Source organism: Apteryx mantelli, chromosome 8 (genome assembly GCF_036417845.1).
Source record: "Apteryx mantelli isolate bAptMan1 chromosome 8, bAptMan1.hap1, whole genome shotgun sequence".
NCBI classification, from domain to species: domain Eukaryota; kingdom Metazoa; phylum Chordata; class Aves; order Apterygiformes; family Apterygidae; genus Apteryx; species Apteryx mantelli.
Genome location: NC_089985.1, coordinates 3,366,977 through 3,391,411, shown reverse-complemented (window position 1 = coordinate 3,391,411; position 24,435 = coordinate 3,366,977).

Below are 24,435 nucleotides of genomic sequence, written 5' to 3'. Positions count from 1 at the left end.
ATCACCCACGTCACGCCCACGTCACGTTCCAAACACCCACGTCACACCCACGACACGTTCGAATCACCCATGTCACACCCACGTCACGTTCGAATCACCACGTCACACCCACGACATGTTCGAATCACCCACGTCACACCCACGTCACGTTCGAATCTCCCACGTCATACCCACGTCACACCCACGTCACGTTCTAATCTCCCACGACACACCCAGGTCACGTTCGAAACTCCCACGTCACACCCACGTCACGTTCGAATCACCCACGTCACGCCCACGTCACATTCGAATCTCCCACGTCACACCCACGTCACGTTCGAAAATCCCACGTCACACCCAGGTCACGTTCGAAACTCCCACGTCACACCCACGTCACGTTCGAAACTCCCACGTCACGCCCACGTCACGTTCGAACCTCCCACGTCACGCTCACGTCACGTTCGAATCTCCCACGTCACGTTCGAATCACCCACGTCACGCCCACGTCACGTTCGAATCTCCCACGTCACACCCACGTCACGTTCGAATTACCCACGTCACGCCCACGTCACATTCGAATCTCCCACGTCACACCCACGTCACGTTCGAATCTCCCACGTCACGTTCGAATCACCACGTCACACCCACGACATGTTCGAATCACCCACGTCACACCCACGTCACGTTCGAATCTCCCACGTCATACCCACGTCACACCCACGTCACGTTCCAATCACCCACGTCACGCCCACGTCACATTCGAATCTCCCACGTCACACCCACGTCACGTTCGAATCTCCCACGTCACGTTCTAAACTCCCACGTCACACCCACGTCACGTTCGAATCTGCCACGTCACACCCACGTCACGTTCGAAACTCCCACGTCACACCCACGTCACGTTCGAATCTCCCACGTCACACCCACGTCACGTTCGAAACTCCCACGTCACACCCACGTCACGTTCGAATCTCCCACGTCACACCCACGTCACGTTCGAATTACACACGTCACGCCCACGTCACTTTCGAATCTCCCACGTCACACCCACGTCACGTTCGAAACTCCCACGTCACACCCACGTCACGTTCGAATCTCCCACGTCACACCCACGTCACGTTCGAATTACCCACGTCACGCCCACGTCACATTCGAATCACCCACGTCACGCCCACGTCACGTTCGAATCTCCTACGTCACATCCACGTCACTTTCGAATCTCCCACGTCACACCCACGTCACGTTCGAATTACAAACGTCACACCCACTTCACGTTCGAATCTCCCACGTCACACCCACGTCACGTTCGAATTACACACCTCACGCCCACGTCACATTCGAATCTCCCACGTCACACCCACGTAACGTTCGAAAATCCCACGTCACACCCACGTCACGTTCGAATCTCCCACGTCACGCCCACGTCACATTCGAATCTCCCACGTCACACCCACGTCACGTTCCAAACTCCCACGTCACACCCACGTCACGTTCGAATCTCCCACGTCACACCCACGTCACGTTCGAATTACACACGTCACGCCCACGTCACTTTCGAATCTCCCACGTCACACCCACGTCACGTTCGAAACTCCCACGTCACACCCACGTCACGTTCGAATCTCCCACGTCACACCCACGTCACGTTCGAATTACCCACGTCACGCCCACGTCACATTCGAATCACCCACGTCACGCCCACGTCACGTTCGAATCTCCCACGTCACGCCCACGTCACATTCGAATCACCCACGTCACGCCCACGTCACATTCGAATCTCCCACGTCACACCCACGTCACGTTCGAAAATCCCACGTCACACCCACGTCACGTTCGAATCTCCCACGTCACACCCACGTCACGTTCGAATCTCCCACGTCACACCCACGTCACATTCGAATCTCCCACGTCACACCCACGTCACGTTCTAATCTCCCACGTCACGCCCACGTCACGTTCGAATCTCCCACGTCACACCCACGTCACGTTCGAATTACACACGTCACGCCCACGTCACATTCGAATCTCCCACGTCACACCCACGTACCGTTCGAAACTCCCACGTCACACCCACGTCACGTTCGAATCTCCCACGTCACACCCAGGTCACGTTCGAAACTCCCACGTCACACCCACGTCACGTTCGAATCTCCCACGTCACACCCACGTCACATTCGAATCTCCCACGTCACACCCACGTCACGTTCTAATCTCCCACGTCACACCCAGGTCACGTTCGAAACTCCCACGTCACACCCACGTCACGTTCGAATCACCCACGTCACGCCCACGTCACATTCGAATCTCCCACGTCACACCCACGTCACGTTCGAAAATCCCACGTCACACCCAGGTCACGTTCGAAACTCCCACGTCACACCCACGTCACGTTCGAAACTCCCACGTCACGCCCACGTCACGTTCGAACCTCCCACGTCACGCTCACGTCACGTTCGAATCTCCCACGTCACGTTCGAATCACCCACGTCACGTCCACGTCACGTTCGAATCTCCCACGTCACACCCACCTCACGTTCGAAACACCCACATCACACCCACGCCACGTTCGAAACTCCCACGTCACACCCACGTCACGTTCGAATCTCCCACGTCACACCCACGTCACGTTCGAATATCTTACGTCACGCCCACGTCACGCTCACGTCACGTTCGAATCTCCCACGTCACACCCACGTCACGTTCGAATATTCACGTCACACCCACGTCACGTTCGAATTTCCCACGTCACACCCACGTCACGTTCGAATCTCCCACGTCACGCCCACGTCACGTTCGGATCTCCCACGTCACACCCACGTCACACCCACGTCACGTTCGAATCACCCAACTCACGCCCACGCCACATTCGAATCTCCCACGTCACACCCACGTCACGTTCGAATCACCCACGTCACGCCCACGTCACGTTCGAATCTCCCACGTCACACCCACGTCACTTTCGAATATTCTACATCACGCCCACGTCACGTTCGAATCTCCCACGTCACGCCCACGTCACGCCCACGTCACGCCCACGTCACGTTAGAATCTCCCACGTCACACCCACGTCACGTTCGAAACACACACGTCACAACCACGTCACGTTCGAATCACCCACGTCACAACCACGTCACGTTCGAATATCTTACGTCACGCCCACGTCACGCTCACGTCACGTTCGAATCTCCCACGTCACACCCACGTCACGTTGGAATATTCACGTCACACCCACGTCACGTTCGAATTTCCCACGTCACACCCACGTCACGTTCGAATCTCCCACGTCACAACCACGTCACGTTCGAATCTCCCACGTCACACCCACGTCACGTTCGAATCTCCCGCGTCACACCCACGTCACGTTCGAATATTCACGTCACACCCACGTCACGTTCGAATATTCACGTCACACCCACGTCACGTTCGAATCTCCCACGTCACACCCCCTTCACGTTCGAATCACACACGTCACACCCACGTTACGCCCACGTCACGGTCGAATCACCCACGTCACGCCCACGTCACGTTCCAAACACCCACGTAACACCCACGACACGTTCGAATCACCCATGTCACACCCACGTCACGTTCGAATCACCACGTCACACCCACGACATGTTCGAATCACCCACGTCACACCCACGTCACGTTCGAATCTCCCACGTCATACCCACGTCACACCCACGTCACGTTCCAATCACCCACGTCACGCCCACGTCACATTCGAATCTCCCACGTCACACCCACGTCACGTTCGAATCTCCCACGTCACGTTCGAACCTCCCACGTCACACCCACGTCACGTTCGAATATCCTACGTCACGCCCACGTCACGCCCACGTCACGTTCGAATCTCCCACGTCACACCCACGTCACGTTCTAAGCACCCACGTCACACCCACGTCACGTTCGAATCTCCCACGTCACACCCACTTCACGTTCGAATCTCCCACGTCACAACCACCTCACGTTCGAATCTGCCACGTCACACCCAAGGCACGTTCGAATCTCCCACGTCACACCCACGTCACGTTCGAATATTCACGTCACACCCACGTCACGTTCGAATCTCCTACGTCACGCGCACGTCACGTTCGAATATCCTACGTCACGCCCACGTCACGTTCGAATCTCCCACGTCACAACCACCTCACGTTCGAATTTGCCACGTCACACCCACGTCACGTTCGAATCTCCCACGTCACGTTCGAATCACCCACGTCACGCCCACGTCACGTTCGAAACTCCCACGTCACACCCACGTCACGTTCGAAACTCCCACGTCACGCCCACGTCACGTTCGAACCTCCCACGTCACGCTCACGTCACGTTCGAATCTCCCACGTAACACCCACGTCACGTTCGAATCTCCCACGTCACGTTCGAATCACCCACGTCACGCCCACGTCACGTTCGAATCTCCCACGTCACACCCACCTCACGTTCGAAACACCCGCGCCACGCCCACGCCACGTTCGAATCTCCCACGTCACACCCACGTCACGTTCGAAACTCCCACGTCACACCCACGTCACGTTCGAATCTCCCACGTCACACCAACGTCACGTTCGAATCACCCAAGTCACGCCCACATCACGTTCGAATCTCCCACGTCACACTCACGTCACGTTCGAATACCCCACGTCACGCCCACGTCACGCCCACGTCACGTTCGAATCTTCCACGTCACACCCACGACACGTTCGAATCTCCCACGTCACACCCACGTCACGTTCGAATCTCCAAAGTCACACCCACGTCACTTTCGAATCTCCCACGTCACACCCACGTCACACCCACGTCACGTTCGAACCTCCCAAGTCACGCCCACGTCACTTTCGAATATCCTACGTCACGCCCACGTCACGTTCGAATCTCCCACGTCACGCCCACGTCACGTTCGAATCTCCAACTTCACACCCACGTCACTTTCGAATCTCCCACGTCACACCCACGTCACACCCACGTCAAGTTCGAATCTCCCACGTCACGCCCACGTCACGTTCGAATATTCACGTCACACCCACGTCACGTTCGAATCTCCCACGTCACGCCCATGTCACGTTCGGATCTCCCACGTCACACCCACGTCACACCCACGTCACGTTCGAATCACCCAACTCACGCCCACGCCACATTCGAATCTCCCACGTCACACCCACGTCACGTTCGAATCACCCACGTCACGCCCACGTCACGTTCGAATCTCCCACGTCACACCCACGTCACTTTCGAATATTCTACATCACGCCCACGTCACGTTCGGATCTCCCACGTCACGCCCACGTCACGCCCACGTCACGCCCACGTCACGTTAGAATCTCCCACGTCACACCCACGTCACGTTCGAAACACACACGTCACACCCACGTCACGTTCGAATCACCCACGTCACAACCACGTCACGTTCGAATATCTTACGTCACGCCCACGTCACGCTCACGTCACGTTCGAATCTCCCACGTCACACCCACGTCACGTTCGAATATTCACGTCACACCCACGTCACGTTCGAATTTCCCACGTCACACCCACGTCACGTTCGAATCTCCCACGTCACAACCACGTCACGTTCGAATCTCCCACGTCACACCCAAGGCACGTTCGAATCTCCCGCGTCACACCCACGTCACGTTCGAATATTCACGTCACACCCACGTCACGTTCGAATCTCCCACGTCACGCGCACGTCACGTTCGAATCTCCCACGTCACACCCACCTCGCCTTCGAAGCACATATCGAACAACCATGCTCCTCCCTTGCAACAGCCTCACACTGCTAGTGCCAAGGAGTGAGGACAGCTGGTGTAGGCTTGCGGAGGGGAGGCAAGGGAGCCGGGCACTCGTGCTGGGGGCTGTCCTAGGCATGCGGAGGCAACCTCTGCCTTCCCAGTGCTCTTGCCTCTGAGCCCTGCTTGGTGGGGGAGCCTTGAAGCAGGGTGGCACACCCACGCCAATTTCGAACCACCCAGGTCACGTTCGAATCTGCCACGCCACACCCAGGTCACGTTCGAATCTCCCACGTCACACCCAGGTCACGTTCGAAACTCCCACGTCACACCCACGTCACGTTCGAATATTCACGTCACACCCACGTCACGTTCGAATCTCCCACGTCACACCCCCGTCACGTTCGAATCACACACGTCACACCCACGTTACGCCCACGTCACGGTCGAATCACCCACGTCACGCCCACGTCACGTTCCAAACACCCACGTAACACCCACGACACGTTCGAATCACCCATGTCACACCCACGTCACGTTCGAATCACCACGTCACACCCACGACATGTTCGAATCACCCACGTCACACCCACGTCACGTTCGAATCTCCCACGTCATACCCACGTCACACCCACGTCACGTTCCAATCACCCACGTCACGCCCACGTCACATTCGAATCTCCCACGTCACACCCACGTCACGTTCGAATCTCCCACGTCACGTTCGAACCTCCCACGTCACACCCACGTCACGTTCGAATATCCTACGTCACGCCCACGTCACGCCCACGTCACGTTCGAATCTCCCACGTCACACCCACGTCACGTTCTAAGCACCCACGTCACACCCACGTCACGTTCGAATCTCCCACGTCACACCCACTTCACGTTCGAATCTCCCACGTCACAACCACCTCACGTTCGAATCTGCCACGTCACACCCAAGGCACGTTCGAATCTCCCACGTCACACCCACGTCACGTTCGAATATTCACGTCACACCCACGTCACGTTCGAATCTCCTACGTCACGCGCACGTCACGTTCGAATATCCTACGTCACGCCCACGTCACGTTCGAATCTCCCACGTCACAACCACCTCACGTTCGAATCTGCCACGTCACACCCACGTCACGTTCGAATCTCCCACGTCACGTTCGAATCACCCACGTCACGCCCACGTCACGTTCGAAACTCCCACGTCACGCCCACGTCACACCCACGCCACGTTCGAATTTCCCACGTCACACCCACGTCACGTTCGAATCTCCCACGTCACACCCACGTCACTTTCGAATCTCCCACGTCACACCCACCTCGCCTTCGAAGCACATATCGAACAACCATGCTCCTGCTTTGCAACAGCCTCACACTGCTAGTGCCAAGGTGTGAGGACAGCTGGTGTAGGCTTGCGGAGGGGAGGCAAGGGAGCCGGGCACTCGTGCTGGGGGCTGTCCTAGGCATGCGGAGGCAACCTCTGCCTTCCCAGTGCTCTTGCCTCTGAGCCCTGCTTGGTGGGGGAGCCTTGAAGCAGGGTGGCACACCCACGCCAACTTCGAACCACCCAGGTCAAGTTCGAATCTGCCACGTCACACCCAGGTCACGTTCGAATTTCCCACGTCACACCCACGTCACGTTCGAATCTCCAACTTCACACCCACGTCACTTTCGAATCTCCCACGTCACACCCACGTCACACCCACGTCAAGTTCGAATCTCCCACGTCACGCCCACGTCACGTTCGAATATTCACGTCACACCCACGTCACGTTCGAATTTCCCACGTCACACCCACGTCACGTTCGAATCTCCCACGTCACACCCACGTCACGTTCGAATCACCCACGTCACGCCCACGTCACGTTCGAATCTCCCACGTCACACCCACCTCACGTTCGAATCACCCACGTCACACCCACGCCACGTTCGAATCTCCAACGTCACACCCACGTCACTTTCGAATCTCCCACGTCACACCCACGTCACACCCACGTCACGTTCGAATCTCCAACGTCACACCCACGTCACTTTCGAATCTCCCACGTCACACCCACGTCACACCCACGTCAAGTTCGAATCTCCCACGTCACGCCCACGTCACGTTCGAATCTCCCACGTCACACCCACGTCACGTTCGAATATTCACGTCACACCCACGTCACGTTCGAATTTCCCACGTCACACCCACGTCACGTTCGAATCTCCCACGTCACGCCCATGTCACGTTCGGATCTCCCACGTCACGCCCACGTCACGCCCACGTCACGCCCACGTCACGTTAGAATCTCCCACGTCACACCCACGTCACGTTCGAAACACACACGTCACACCCACGTCACGTTCGAATCACCCACGTCACAACCACGTCACGTTCGAATCTCCCACGTCACACCCACGTCACACCCACGTCATGTTCGAATATTCACGTCACACCCACGTCACGTTCGAATTTCCCACGTCACAACCACCTAACGTTCGAATCTGCCACGTCACGCCCACGTCACTTTCGAATCTCCCACGTCACACCCACGTCACGTTCGAATCTCCCACGTCACACCCACGTCACGTTCGAATCTCCCACGTCACGTTCGAATCTCCCACTTCACACTCACGTCACGTTCGAATATCCTACGTCACGCCCACGTCACGCGCACGTCACGTTCGAATCTCCCACGTCACACCCACGTCACGTTCGAATCTCCCACGTCACACCCACCTCGCCTTCGAAGCACATATCGAACAACCATGCTCCTCCCTTGCAACAGCCTCACACTGCTAGTGCCAAGGAGTGAGGACAGCTGCTGTAGGCTTGCGGAGGGGAGGCAAGGGAGCCGGGCACTCGTGCTGGGGGCTGTCCTAGGCATGCGGAGGCAACCTCTGCCTTCCCAGTGCTCTTCCTCTGAGCCCTGCTTGGTGGGGGAGCCTTGAAGCTGGGTGGCACACCCTCGCCAATTTCGAACCACCCAGGTCACGTTCGAATCTCCCAGGTCACACCCACGTCACGTTCGAAACTCCCACGTCACACCCACGTCACGTTCTAATCTCCCACGTCACACCCACGTCACTTTCGAATCTCCCACGTCACACCCACGTCACATTCGAATCTCCCACGTCACACCCACGTCACATTCGAATTACCCACGTCACGCGCACGTCACATTCGAATCTCCCACGTCACACCCACGTCACGTTCGAATCTCCCACGTCACACCCACGTCACGTTCGAAACTCCCACGTCACACCCACGTCACGTTCGAATCTCCCACGTCACACCCATGTCACGTTCGAATCTCCCACGTCACGTTCGAATCTCCCACGTCACGCCCAGGTCACGTTCGAATCACCCACGTCACACCCACGCCACGTTCGAATCTCCCACGTCACACCCACGTCACACCCACGTCACGTTCGAATATTCACGTCACACCCACGTCACGTTCGAATTTCCCACGTCACAACCACCTAACGTTCGAATCTGCCACGTCACGCCCACGTCACTTTCGAATCTCCCACGTCACACCCACGTCACGTTCGAATCTCCCACGTCACACCCACGTCACGTTCGAATCTCCCACGTCACGTTCGAATCTCCCACTTCACACTCACGTCACGTTCGAATATCCTACGTCACGCCCACGTCACGCGCACGTCACGTTCGAATCTCCCACGTCACACCCACGTCACTTTCGAATCTCCCACGTCACACCCACCTCGCCTTCGAAGCACATATCGAACAACCATGCTCCTCCCTTGCAACAGCCTCACACTGCTAGTGCCAAGGAGTGAGGACAGCTGCTGTAGGCTTGCGGAGGGGAGGCAAGGGAGCCGGGCACTCGTGCTGGGGGCTGTCCTAGGCATGCGGAGGCAACCTCTGCCTTCCCAGTGCTCTTGCCTCTGAGTCCTGCTTGGTGGGGGAGCCTTGAAGCAGGGTGGCACACCCACGCCAACTTCGAACCACCCAGGTCAAGTTCGAATCTGCCACGTCACACCCAGGTCACGTTCGAATCTCCCACGTCACGCCCACGTCACGTTCGAATCTCCAACTTCACACCCACGTCACTTTCGAATCTCCCACGTCACACCCACGTCACACCCACGTCAAGTTCGAATCTCCCACGTCACGCCCACGTCACGTTCGAATATTCACGTCACACCCACGTCACGTTCGAATTTCCCACGTCACACCCACGTCACGTTCGAATCTCCCACGTCACGCCCACGTCACGTTCGGATCTCCCACGTCACACCCACGTCACACCCACGTCACGTTCGAATCACCCAACTCACGCCCACGCCACATTCGAATCTCCCACGTCACACCCACGTCACGTTCGAATCACCCACGTCACGCCCACGTCACTTTCGAATATTCTACATCACGCCCACGTCACGTTCGGGTCTCCCACGTCACGCCCACGTCACGCCCACGTCACGCCCACGTCACGTTAGAATCTCCCACGTCACACCCACGTCACGTTCGAAACACACACGTCACAACCACGTCACGTTCGAATATCTTACGTCACGCCCACGTCACGCTCACGTCACGTTCGAATCTCCCACGTCACACCCACGTCACGTTCGAATCTCCCACGTCACACCCACGTCACGTTCGAATCTCCCACGTCACGCGCACGTCACGTTCGAATCTCCCACGTCACACCCACCTCGCCTTCGAAGCACATATCGAACAACCATGCTCCTCCCTTGCAACAGCCTCACACTGCTAGTGCCAAGGAGTGAGGACAGCTGCTGTAGGCTTGCGGAGGGGAGGCAAGGGAGCCGGGCACTCGTGCTGGGGGCTGTCCTAGGCATGCGGAGGCAACCTCTGCCTTCCCAGTGCTCTTGCCTCTGAGCCCTGCTTGGTGGGGGAGCCTTGAAGCAGGGTGGCACACCCACGCCAATTTCGAACCACCCAGGTCACGTTCGAATCTGCCACGCCACACCCAGGTCACGTTCGAATCTCCCACGTCACACCCAGGTCACGTTCGAAACTCCCACGTCACACCCACGTCACGTTCGAATATTCACGTCACACCCACGTCACGTTCGAATCTCCCACGTCACACCCCCGTCACGTTCGAATCACACACGTCACACCCACGTTACGCCCACGTCACGGTCGAATCACCCACGTCACGCCCACGTAACGTTCCAAACACCCACGTAACACCCACGACACGTTCGAATCACCCATGTCACACCCACGTCACGTTCGAATCACCACGTCACACCCACGACATGTTCGAATCACCCACGTCACACCCACGTCACGTTCGAATCTCCCACGTCATACCCACGTCACACCCACGTCACGTTCCAATCACCCACGTCACGCCCACGTCACGTTCGAATCTCCCACGTCACAACCACCTCACGTTCGAATCTCCCACGTCACACCCACGTCACGTTCTAAGCACCCACGTCACACCCACGTCACGTTCGAATCTCCCACGTCACACCCACTTCACGTTCGAATCTCCCACGTCACAACCACCTCACGTTCGAATCTGCCACGTCACACCCAAGGCACGTTCGAATCTCCCACGTCACACCCACGTCACGTTCGAATATTCACGTCACACCCACGTCACGTTCGAATCTCCTACGTCACGCGCACGTCACGTTCGAATATCCTACGTCACGCCCACGTCACGTTCGAATCTCCCACGTCACAACCACCTCACGTTCGAATCTGCCACGTCACACCCAAGGCACGTTCGAATCTCCCACGTCACACCCACGTCACGTTCGAATATTCACGTCACACCCACGTCACTTTCGAATCTCCCACGTCACGCGCACGTCACGTTCGAATATCCTACGTCACGCCCACGTCACGCCCACGTCACGTTCGAATCTCCCACGTCACACCCACGTCACGTTCGAATCTCCCACGTCACAACCACCTCACGTTCGAATCTGCCACGTCACACCCAAGGCACGTTCGAATCTCCCACGTCACACCCACGTCACGTTCGAATCTCCCACGTCACACCCACGTCACTTTCGAATCTCCCACGTCACACCCACCTCGCCTTCGAAGCACATATCGAACAACCATGCTCCTGCCTTGCAACAGCCTCACACTGCTAGTGCCAAGGTGTGAGGACAGCTGGTGTAGGCTTGCGGAGGGGAGGCAAGGGAGCCGGGCACTCGTGCTGGGGGCTGTCCTAGGCATGCGGAGGCAACCTCTGCCTTCCCAGTGCTCTTCCTCTGAGCCCTGCTTGGTGGGGGAGCCTTGAAGCAGGGTGGCACACCCTCGCCAATTTCGAACCACCCAGGTCACGTTCGAATCTGCCACGCCACACCCAGGTCACGTTCGAATCTCCCACGTCACACCCAGGTCACGTTCGAAACTCCCACGTCACACCCACGTCACGTTCGAAACTCCCACGTCACACCCACGTCACGTTCGAATATTCACGTCACACCCACGTCACGTTCGAAACACCCACGTCACACCCACGTCACTTTCGAATCTCCCACGTCACACCCGCCTCGCCTTCGAAGCACATATCGAACAACCATGCTCCTCCCTTGCAACAGCCTCACACTGCTAGTGCCAAGGAGTGAGGACAGCTGCTGTAGGCTTGCGGAGGGGAGGCAAGGGAGCCGGGCACTCGTGCTGGGGGCTGTCCTAGGCATGCGGAGGCAACCTCTGCCTTCCCAGTGCTCTTGCCTCTGAGCCCTGCTTGGTGGGGGAGCCTTGAAGCAGGGTGGCACACCCACGCCAATTTCGAACCACCCAGGTCACGTTCGAATCTGCCACGCCACACCCAGGTCACGTTCGAATCTCCCACGTCACACCCAGGTCACGTTCGAAACTCCCACGTCACACCCACGTCACGTTCGAATATTCACGTCACACCCACGTCACGTTCGAAACACCCACGTCACACCCACGTCACTTTCGAATCTCCCACGTCACACCCACCTTGCCTTCGAAGCACATATGGAACAACCATGCTCCTGCTTTGCAACAGCCTCACACTGCTAGTGCCAAGGAGTGAGGACAGCTGGTGTAGGCTTGCGGAGGGGAGGCAAGGGAGCCGGGCACTCGTGCTGGGGGCTGTCCTAGGCATGCGGAGGCAACCTCTGCCTTCCCAGTGCTCTTGCCTCTGAGCCCTGCTTGGTGGGGGAGCCTTGAAGCAGGGTGGCACACCCACGCCAATTTCGAACCACTCAGGTCACGTTCGAATCTCCCACGTCACACCCACGTCACACCCACGTCACACCCACGTCACGTTCGAACCTCCCACGTCACGCCCACGTCACACCCACGTCACGTTCGAATTTCCCACGTCACACCCACGTCAAGTTCGAATCTCCCTCGTCACACCCACGTCACGTTCGAATCTCCCACGTCACGCGCACGTCACGTTCGAATCTCCCACGTCACACCCACCTCGCCTTCGAAGCACATATCGAACAACCATGCTCCTCCCTTGCAACAGCCTCACACTGCTAGTGCCAAGGAGTGAGGACAGCTGCTGTAGGCTTGCGGAGGGGAGGCAAGGGAGCCGGGCACTCGTGCTGGGGGCTGTCCTAGGCATGCGGAGGCAACCTCTGCCTTCCCAGTGCTCTTGCCTCTGAGCCCTGCTTGGTGGGGGAGCCTTGAAGCAGGGTGGCACACCCTCGCCAATTTCGAACCACCCACGTCACGTTCGAATCTGCCACGTCACACCCACGTCACGTTCGAATCTCCCACGTCACACACACGTCACACCCACGTCACGATCGAACCTCCCACGTCACGCCAAAGTCACGTTCGAATTTCCCACGTCACACCCACGTCACTTTCGAATCTCCCACGTCACGCCCACGTCACGTTCGAAGCTCCCACGTCACACCCACGTCACGTTCGAATCACCCACGTCACACCCACGTCACGTTCGAATCTCCCACGTCACACCCACGTCACGTTCGAATTTCCCACGTCACACCCACGTCACGTTCGAATCACCCACGTCACACCCACGTCACGTTTGAATCTCCCACGTCACGCCCACGTTACCTTCGAATCTCCACGTCATACCCACGTCACGTTCGAATCTCCCGCGTCACACCCACGTCACGTTCGAATCACCCACGTCACGCCCACGTCACGTTCGAATCTCCCACGTCACGCCCACGTCACACCCACGCCACGTTCGAATTTCCCACGTCACACCCACGTCACGTTCGAATCACTCACGTCACACCCACGTCACGTTCGAAACACCCACGTCACACCCACGTCACTTTCGAATCTCCGACGTCACACCCACGTCACGTTCGAATTACCCACGTCACACCCACGCCACGTTCGAATCTCCCACGTCACGCCCACGTCACGTTCGAATCTCCCACGTCACACCCACGTCACGTTCGAATCTCCCACGTCACACCCACCTCGCCTTCGAAGCACATATCGAACAACCATGCTCCTCCCTTGCAACAGCCTCACACTGCTAGTGCCAAGGTGTGAGGACAGCTGGTGTAGGCTTGCGGAGGGGAGGCAAGGGAGCCGGGCACTCGTGCTGGGGGCTGTCCTAGGCATGCGGAGGCAATCTCTGCCTTCCCAGTGCTCTTGCCTCTGAGCCCTGCTTGGTGGGGGAGCCTTGAAGTAGGGTGGCACACCCTCGCCAATTTCGAACCACCCAGGTCACGTTCGAATCTGCCACGTCACACCCACGTCACGTTCGAATCACCCACGTCACACCCACGTCACACCCACGTCACGTTCGAACCTCCCACGTCACGCCCACGTCAAGTTCGAATCTCCCACGTCAAACCCACCTCACGTTCGAATTACCCATGTCACACCCACGTCACGTTCGAATCACCCACGTCACGCCCACGTCACACCCACGTCACGTTCGAATCTCCCACGTCACGCCCACGTCACGTTCGAATCTCCCACGTCACACCCACGTCACGTTCGAAACTCCCACGTCACACCCACGTCACGTTCGAATCTCCCACGTCACACCCACGTCACATTCGAATTACACACGTCACGCCCACGTCACATTCGAATCTCCCACGTCACACCCACGTCACGTTCGAATCTCCCACGTCACACCCACGTCACGTTCGAATTACACACGTCACGCCCAGGTCACGTTCGAATTACACACGTCACGCCCACATCACATTCGAATCTCCCACGTCACACCCACGTCACGTTCGAATTACACACGTCACGTTCGAATCTCCCACGTCACATCCACGTCACGTTCGAATTACACACCTCACGCCCACGTCACATTCGAATCTCCCACGTCACACCCACGTCACGTTCTAATCTCCCACGTCACACCCACGTCACGTTCGAATTACACACGTTACGCCCACGTCACATTGGAATCTCCCACGTCACACCCACGTCACGTTCGAAACTCCCACGTCACACCCACGTCACGTTCGAATCTCCCACGTCACACCCACGTCACGTTCGAATTACACACGTCACGCCCACATCACGTTCGAATTACACACGTCACACCCACATCACATTCGAATCTCCCACGTCACACCCACGTCACGTTCGAATCTCCCACGTCACGTTCGAATCACCCACGTCACGCCCACGTCACATTCGAATCTCCCACGTCACACCCACGTCACGTTCGAAACTCCCACGTCACACCCACGTCACGTTCGAATTACACACGTCACGCCCACGTCACATTCGAATCTCCCACGTCACACCCACGTCACGTTCGAAACTCCCACGTCACACCCACGTCACGTTCGAATCTCCCACGTCACACCCACGTCACGTTCGAATTACACACGTCACGCCCACGTCACATTCGAATCTCCCACGTCACACCCACCTCACGTTCGAAAATCCCACGTCACACCCACGTCAAGTTCTAATCTCCCACGTCACGCCCACATCACGTTCGAATTACACACGTCACGCCCACATCACATTCGAATCTCCCACGTCACACCCAGGTCACGTTCGAATCTCCCACGTCACGCCCACGTCACGTTCGAATCTCCCACGTCACACCCACGTCACGTTCGAATCTCCCACGTCACACCCACGTCACGTTCGAATTACACACGTCACGCCCACGTCACATTCGAATTTCCCACGTCACACCCACGTCACGTTCGAAACTCCCACGTCACACCCACGTCACGTTCGAAACTCCCACGTCACACCCACGTCACGTTCGAATCTCCCACGTCACGCCCACGTCACGTTCGAACCTCCCACGTCACGCCCACGTCACATTCGAATCTCCCACGTCACACCCACGTCACGTTCGAATCTCCCACGTCACGTTCGAATCACCCACGTCACGCCCACGTCACGTTCGAATCTCCCACGTCACACCCAGGTCACGTTCGAATCTCCCACGTCACGTTCGAATCACCCACGTCACGCCCACGTCACGTTCCAAACACCCACGTCACACCCACGACACGTTCGAATCACCCATGTCACACCCACGTCACGTTCGAATCACCACGTCACACCCACGACATGTTCGAATCACCCACGTCACACCCACGTCACGTTCGAATCTCCCACGTAATACCCACGTCACACCCACGTCACGTTCCAATCACCCACGTCACGCCCACGTCACATTCGAATCTCCCACGTCACACCCACGTCACGTTCGAATCTCCCACGTCACGTTCGAACCTCCCACGTCACACCCACGTCACGTTCGAATATCCTACGTCACGCCCACGTCACGCCCACGTCACGTTCGAATCTCCCACGTCACACCCACGTCACGTTCTAAGCACCCACGTCACACCCACGTCACGTTCGAATCTCCCACGTCACACCCACTTCACGTTCGAATCTCCCACGTCACAACCACCTCACGTTCGAATCTGCCACGTCACACCCAAGGCACGTTCGAATCTCCCACGTCACACCCACGTCACGTTCGAATATTCACGTCACACCCACGTCACGTTCGAATCTCCTACGTCACGCGCACGTCACGTTCGAATATCCTACGTCACGCCCACGTCACGTTCGAATCTCCCACGTCACAACCACCTCACGTTCGAATCTGCCACGTCACACCCAAGGCACGTTCGAATCTCCCACGTCACACCCACGTCACGTTCGAATATTCACGTCACACCCACGTCACGTTCGAATCTCCCACGTCACGCGCACGTCACGTTCGAATATCCTACGTCACGCCCACGTCACGCCCACGTCACGTTCGAATCTCCCACGTCACACCCACGTCACGTTCGAATTACACACGTCACGTTCGAATCTCCCACGTCACATCCACGTCACGTTCGAATTACACACCTCACGCCCACGTCACATTCGAATCTCCCACGTCACACCCACGTCACGTTCTAATCTCCCACGTCACACCCACGTCACGTTCGAATTACACACGTTACGCCCACGTCACATTGGAATCTCCCACGTCACACCCACGTCACGTTCGAAACTCCCACGTCACACCCACGTCACGTTCGAATCTCCCACGTCACACCCACGTCACGTTCGAATTACACACGTCACGCCCACATCACGTTCGAATTACACACGTCACACCCACATCACATTCGAATCTCCCACGTCACACCCACGTCACGTTCGAATCTCCCACGTCACGTTCGAATCACCCACGTCACGCCCACGTCACATTCGAATCTCCCACGTCACACCCACGTCACGTTCGAAACTCCCACGTCACACCCACGTCACGTTCGAATTACACACGTCACGCCCACGTCACATTAGAATCTCCCACGTCACACCCACGTCACGTTCGAATCTCCCAGGTCACGTTCGAATCACCCACGTCACGCCCACGTCACGTTCGAATCTCCCACGTCACACCCACGTCACGTTCGAATCTCCCACGTCACACCCACGTCACGTTCGAATTACACACGTCACGCCCACGTCACATTCGAATTTCCCACGTCACACCCACGTCACGTTCGAAACTCCCACGTCACACCCACGTCACGTTCGAAACTCCCACGTCACACCCACGTCACGTTCTAATCTCCCACGTCACGCCCACGTCACGTTCGAACCTCCCACGTCACGCCCACGTCACATTCGAATCTCCCACGTCACACCCACGTCACGTTCGAATCTCCCACGTCACGTTCGAATCACCCACGTCACGCCCACGTCACGTTCGAATCTCCCACGTCACACCCAGGTCACGTTCGAATCTCCCACGTCACGTTCGAATCACCCACGTCACGCCCACGTCACGTTCCAAACACCCACGTCACACCCACGACACGTTCGAATCACCCATGTCACACCCACGTCACGTTCGAATCACCACGTCACACCCACGACATGTTCGAATCACCCACGTCACACCCACGTCACGTTCGAATCTCCCACGTCATACCCACGTCACACCCACGTCACGTTCCAATCACCCACGTCACGCCCACGTCACATTCGAATCTCCCACGTCACACCCACGTCACGTTCGAATCTCCCACGTCACGTTCGAACCTCCCACGTCACACCCACGTCACGTTCGAATATCCTACGTCACGCCCACGTCACGCCCACGTCACGTTCGAATCTCCCACGTCACACCCACGTCACGTTCTAAGCACCCACGTCACACCCACGTCACGTTCGAATCTCCCACGTCACACCCACTTCACGTTCGAATCTCCCACGTCACAACCACCTCACGTTCGAATCTGCCACGTCACACCCAAGGCACGTTCGAATCTCCCACGTCACACCCACGTCACGTTCGAATATTCACGTCACACCCACGTCACGTTCGAATCTCCTACGTCACGCGCACGTCACGTTCGAATATCCTACGTCACGCCCACGTCACGTTCGAATCTCCCACGTCACAACCACCTCACGTTCGAATCTGCCACGTCACACCCAAGGCACGTTCGAATCTCCCACGTCACACCCACGTCACGTTCGAATATTCACGTCACACCCACGTCACGTTCGAATCTCCCACGTCACGCGCACGTCACGTTCGAATATCCTACGTCACGCCCACGTCACGCCCACGTCACGTTCGAATCTCCCACGTCACACCCACGTCACGTTCGAATCTCCCACGTCACAACCACCTCACGTTCGAATCTGCCACGTCACACCCAAGGCACGTTCGAATCTCCCACGTCACACCCACGTCACGTTCGAATCTCCCAGGTCACACCCACGTCACGTTCGAATCTCCCACGTCACACCCACGTCACTTTCGAATCTCCCACGTCACACCCACCTCGCCTTCGAAGCACATATTGAACAACCATGCTCCTGCCTTGCAACAGCCTCCCAGTGCTAGTGCCAAGGTTTGAGGACAGCTGGTGTAGGCTTGCGGAGGGGAGGCAAGGGAGCCGGGCACTCGTGCTGGGGGCTGTCCTAGGCATGCGGAGGCAACCTCTGCCTTCCCAGTGCTCTTCCTCTGAGCCCTGCTTGGTGGGGGAGCCTTGAAGCAGGGTGGCACACCCTCGCCAATTTCGAACCACCCAGGTCACGTTCGAATCTGCCACGCCACACCCAGGTCACGTTCGAATCTCCCACGTCACACCCAGGTCACGTTCGAAACTCCCACGTCACACCCACGTCACGTTCGAATATTCACGTCACACCCACGTCACGTTCGAAACACCCACGTCACGCCCACGTCACTTTCGAATCTCCCACGTCACACCCACCTTGCCTTCGAAGCACATATGGAACAACCATGCTCCTGCTTTGCAACAGCCTCACACTGCTAGTGCCAAGGAGTGAGGACAGCTGGTGTAGGCTTGCGGAGGGGAGGCAAGGGAGCCGGGCACTCGTGCTGGGGGCTGTCCTAGGCATGCGGAGGCAACCTCTGCCTTCCCAGTGCTCTTGCCTCTGAGCCCTGCTTGGTGGGGGAGCCTTGAAGCAGGGTGGCACACCCACGCCAATTTCGAACCACTCAGGTCACGTTCGAATCTCCCACGTCACACCCACGTCACACCCACGTCACACCCACGTCACGTTCGAACCTCCCACGTCACGCCCACGTCACACCCACGTCACGTTCGAATTTCCCACGTCACACCCACGTCAAGTTCGAATCTCCCTCGTCACACCCACGTCACGTTCGAAACACCCACGTCACGCCCACGTCACGTTCGAATCTCCCACGTCACACCCGCCTCGCCTTCGAAGCACATATCGAACAACCATGCTCCTCCCTTGCAACAGCCTCACACTGCTAGTGCCAAGGTGTGAGGACAGCTGGTGTAGGCTTGCGGAGGGGAGGCAAGGGAGCCGGGCACTCGTGCTGGGGGCTGTCCTAGGCATGCGGAGGCAACCTCTGCCTTCCCAGTGCTCTTGCCTCTGAGCCCTGCTTGGTGGGGGAGCCTTGAAGCAGGGTGGCACACCCTCGCCAATTTCGAACCACCCACGTCACGTTCGAATCTGCCACGTCACACCCACGTCACGTTCGAATCTCCCACGTCACACACACGTCACACCCACGTCACGATCGAACCTCCCACGTCACGCCAAAGTCACGTTCGAATTTCCCACGTCACACCCACGTCACTTTCGAATCTCCCACGTCACGCCCACGTCACGTTCGAAGCTCCCACGTCACACCCACGTCACGTTCGAATCACCCACGTCACACCCACGTCACGTTCGAATCTCCCACGTCACACCCACGTCACGTTCGAATTTCCCACGTCACACCCACGTCACGTTCGAATCACCCACGTCACACCCACGTCACGTTTGAATCTCCCACGTCACGCCCACGTTACCTTCGAATCTCCACGTCATACCCACGTCACGTTCGAATCTCCCGCGTCACACCCACGTCACGTTCGAATCACCCACGTCACGCCCACGTCACGTTCGAATCTCCCACGTCACGCCCACGTCACACCCACGCCACGTTCGAATTTCCCACGTCACACCCACGTCACGTTCGAATCACTCACGTCACACCCACGTCACTTTCGAATCTCCGACGTCACACCCACGTCACGTTCGAATTACCCACGTCACACCCACGCCACGTTCGAATTACACACGTCACGCCCACGTCACATTCGAATCTCCCACGTCACACCCACGTCACGTTCGAAACTCCCACGTCACACCCACGTCACGTTCGAATCTCCCACGTCACACCCACGTCACGTTCGAATTACACACGTCACGCCCACGTCACATTCGAATCTCCCACGTCACACCCACCTCACGTTCGAAAATCCCACGTCACACCCACGTCAAGTTCTAATCTCCCACGTCACGCCCACATCACGTTCGAATTACACACGTCACGCCCACATCACATTCGAATCTCCCACGTCACACCCACGTCACGTTCGAATCTCCCAGGTCACGTTCGAATCACCCACGTCACGCCCACGTCACGTTCGAATCTCCCACGTCACACCCACGTCACGTTCGAATCTCCCACGTCACACCCACGTCACGTTCGAATTACACACGTCACGCCCACGTCACATTCGAATTTCCCACGTCACACCCACGTCACGTTCGAAACTCCCACGTCACACCCACGTCACGTTCGAAACTCCCACGTCACACCCACGTCACGTTCTAATCTCCCACGTCACGCCCACGTCACGTTCGAACCTCCCACGTCACGCCCACGTCACATTCGAATCTCCCACGTCACACCCACGTCACGTTCGAATCTCCCACGTCACGTTCGAATCACCCACGTCACGCCCACGTCACGTTCGAATCTCCCACGTCACACCCAGGTCACGTTCGAATCTCACACGTCACGTTCGAATCACCCACGTCACGCCCACGTCACGTTCCAAACACCCACGTCACACCCACGACACGTTCGAATCACCCATGTCACACCCACGTCACGTTCGAATCACCACGTCACACCCACGACATGTTCGAATCACCCACGTCACACCCACGTCACGTTCGAATCTCCCACGTCATACCCACGTCACACCCACGTCACGTTCCAATCACCCACGTCACGCCCACGTCACATTCGAATCTCCCACGTCACACCCACGTCACGTTCGAATCTCCCACGTCACGTTCGAACCTCCCACGTCACACCCACGTCACGTTCGAATATCCTACGTCACGCCCACGTCACGCCCACGTCACGTTCGAATCTCCCACGTCACACCCACGTCACGTTCTAAGCACCCACGTCACACCCACGTCACGTTCGAATCTCCCACGTCACACCCACTTCACGTTCGAATCTCCCACGTCACAACCACCTCACGTTCGAATCTGCCACGTCACACCCAAGGCACGTTCGAATCTCCCACGTCACACCCACGTCACGTTCGAATATTCACGTCACACCCACGTCACGTTCGAATCTCCTACGTCACGCGCACGTCACGTTCGAATATCCTACGTCACGCCCACGTCACGTTCGAATCTCCCACGTCACAACCACCTCACGTTCGAATCTGCCACGTCACACCCAAGGCACGTTCGAATCTCCCACGTCACACCCACGTCACGTTCGAATATTCACGTCACACCCACGTCACGTTCGAATCTCCCACGTCACGCGCACGTCACGTTCGAATATCCTACGTCACGCCCACGTCACGCCCACGTCACGTTCGAATCTCCCACGTCACACCCACGTCACGTTCGAATCTCCCACGTCACAACCACCTCACGTTCGAATCTGCCACGTCACACCCAAGGCACGTTCGAATCTCCCACGTCACACCCACGTCACGTTCGAATCTCCCACGTCACACCCACGTCACTTTCGAATCTCCCACGTCACACCCACCTCGCCTTCGAAGCACATATTGAACAACCATGCTCCTGCCTTGCAACAGCCTCCCAGTGCTAGTGCCAAGGTTTGAGGACAGCTGGTGTAGGCTTGCGGAGGGGAGGCAAGGGAGCCGGGCACTCGTGCTGGGGGCTGTCCTAGGCATGCGGAGGCAACCTCTGCCTTCCCAGTGCTCTTCCTCTGAGCCCTGCTTGGTGGGGGAGCCTTGAAGCAGGGTGGCACACCCTCGCCAATTTCGAACCACCCAGGTCACGTTCGAATCTGCCACGCCACACCCAGGTCACGTTCGAATCTCCAACGTCACACCCAGGTCACGTTCGAAACTCCCACGTCACACCCACGTCACGTTCGAATATTCACGTCACACCCACGTCACGTTCGAAACACCCACGTCACGCCCACGTCACTTTCGAATCTCCCACGTCACACCCACCTTGCCTTCGAAGCACATATGGAACAACCATGCTCCTGCTTTGCAACAGCCTCACACTGCTAGTGCCAAGGAGTGAGGACAGCTGGTGTAGGCTTGCGGAGGGGAGGCAAGGGAGCCGGGCACTCGTGCTGGGGGCTGTCCTAGGCATGCGGAGGCAACCTCTGCCTTCCCAGTGCTCTTGCCTCTGAGCCCTGCTTGGTGGGGGAGCCTTGAAGCAGGGTGGCACACCCACGCCAATTTCGAACCACTCAGGTCACGTTCGAATCTCCCACGTCACACCCACGTCACACCCACGTCACACCCACGTCACGTTCGAACCTCCCACGTCACGCCCACGTCACACCCACGTCACGTTCGAATTTCCCACGTCACACCCACGTCAAGTTCGAATCTCCCTCGTCACACCCACGTCACGTTCGAAACACCCACGTCACGCCCACGTCACGTTCGAATCTCCCACGTCACACCCGCCTCGCCTTCGAAGCACATATCGAACAACCATGCTCCTCCCTTGCAACAGCCTCACACTGCTAGTGCCAAGGTGTGAGGACAGCTGGTGTAGGCTTGCGGAGGGGAGGCAAGGGAGCCGGGCACTCGTGCTGGGGGCTGTCCTAGGCATGCGGAGGCAACCTCTGCCTTCCCAGTGCTCTTGCCTCTGAGCCCTGCTTGGTGGGGGAGCCTTGAAGCAGGGTGGCACACCCTCGCCAATTTCGAACCACCCACGTCACGTTCGAATCTGCCACGTCACACCCACGTCACGTTCGAATCTCCCACGTCACACACACGTCACACCCACGTCACGATCGAACCTCCCACGTCACGCCAAAGTCACGTTCGAATTTCCCACGTCACACCCACGTCACTTTCGAATCTCCCACGTCACGCCCACGTCACGTTCGAAGCTCCCACGTCACACCCACGTCACGTTCGAATCACCCACGTCACACCCACGTCACGTTCGAATCTCCCACGTCACACCCACGTCACGTTCGAATTTCCCACGTCACACCCACGTCACGTTCGAATCACCCACGTCACACCCACGTCACGTTTGAATCTCCCACGTCACGCCCACGTTACCTTCGAATCTCCACGTCATACCCACGTCACGTTCGAATCTCCCGCGTCACACCCACGTCACGTTCGAATCACCCACGTCACGCCCACGTCACGTTCGAATCTCCCACGTCACGCCCACGTCACACCCACGCCACGTTCGAATTTCCCACGTCACACCCACGTCACGTTCGAATCACTCACGTCACACCCACGTCACGTTCGAAACTCCCACGTCACACCCACGTCACGTTCGGATCTCCCACGTCACAACCACCTCACGTTCGAATCTGCCACGTCACACCCACGTCACGTTCGAATCTCCCACGTCACGTTCGAATCACCCACGTCACGCCCACGTCACGTTCGAAACTCCCACGTCACGCCCACGTCACACCCACGCCACGTTCGAATTTCCCACGTCACACCCACGTCACGTTCGAATCTCCCACGTCACACCCACGTCACTTTCGAATCTCCCACGTCA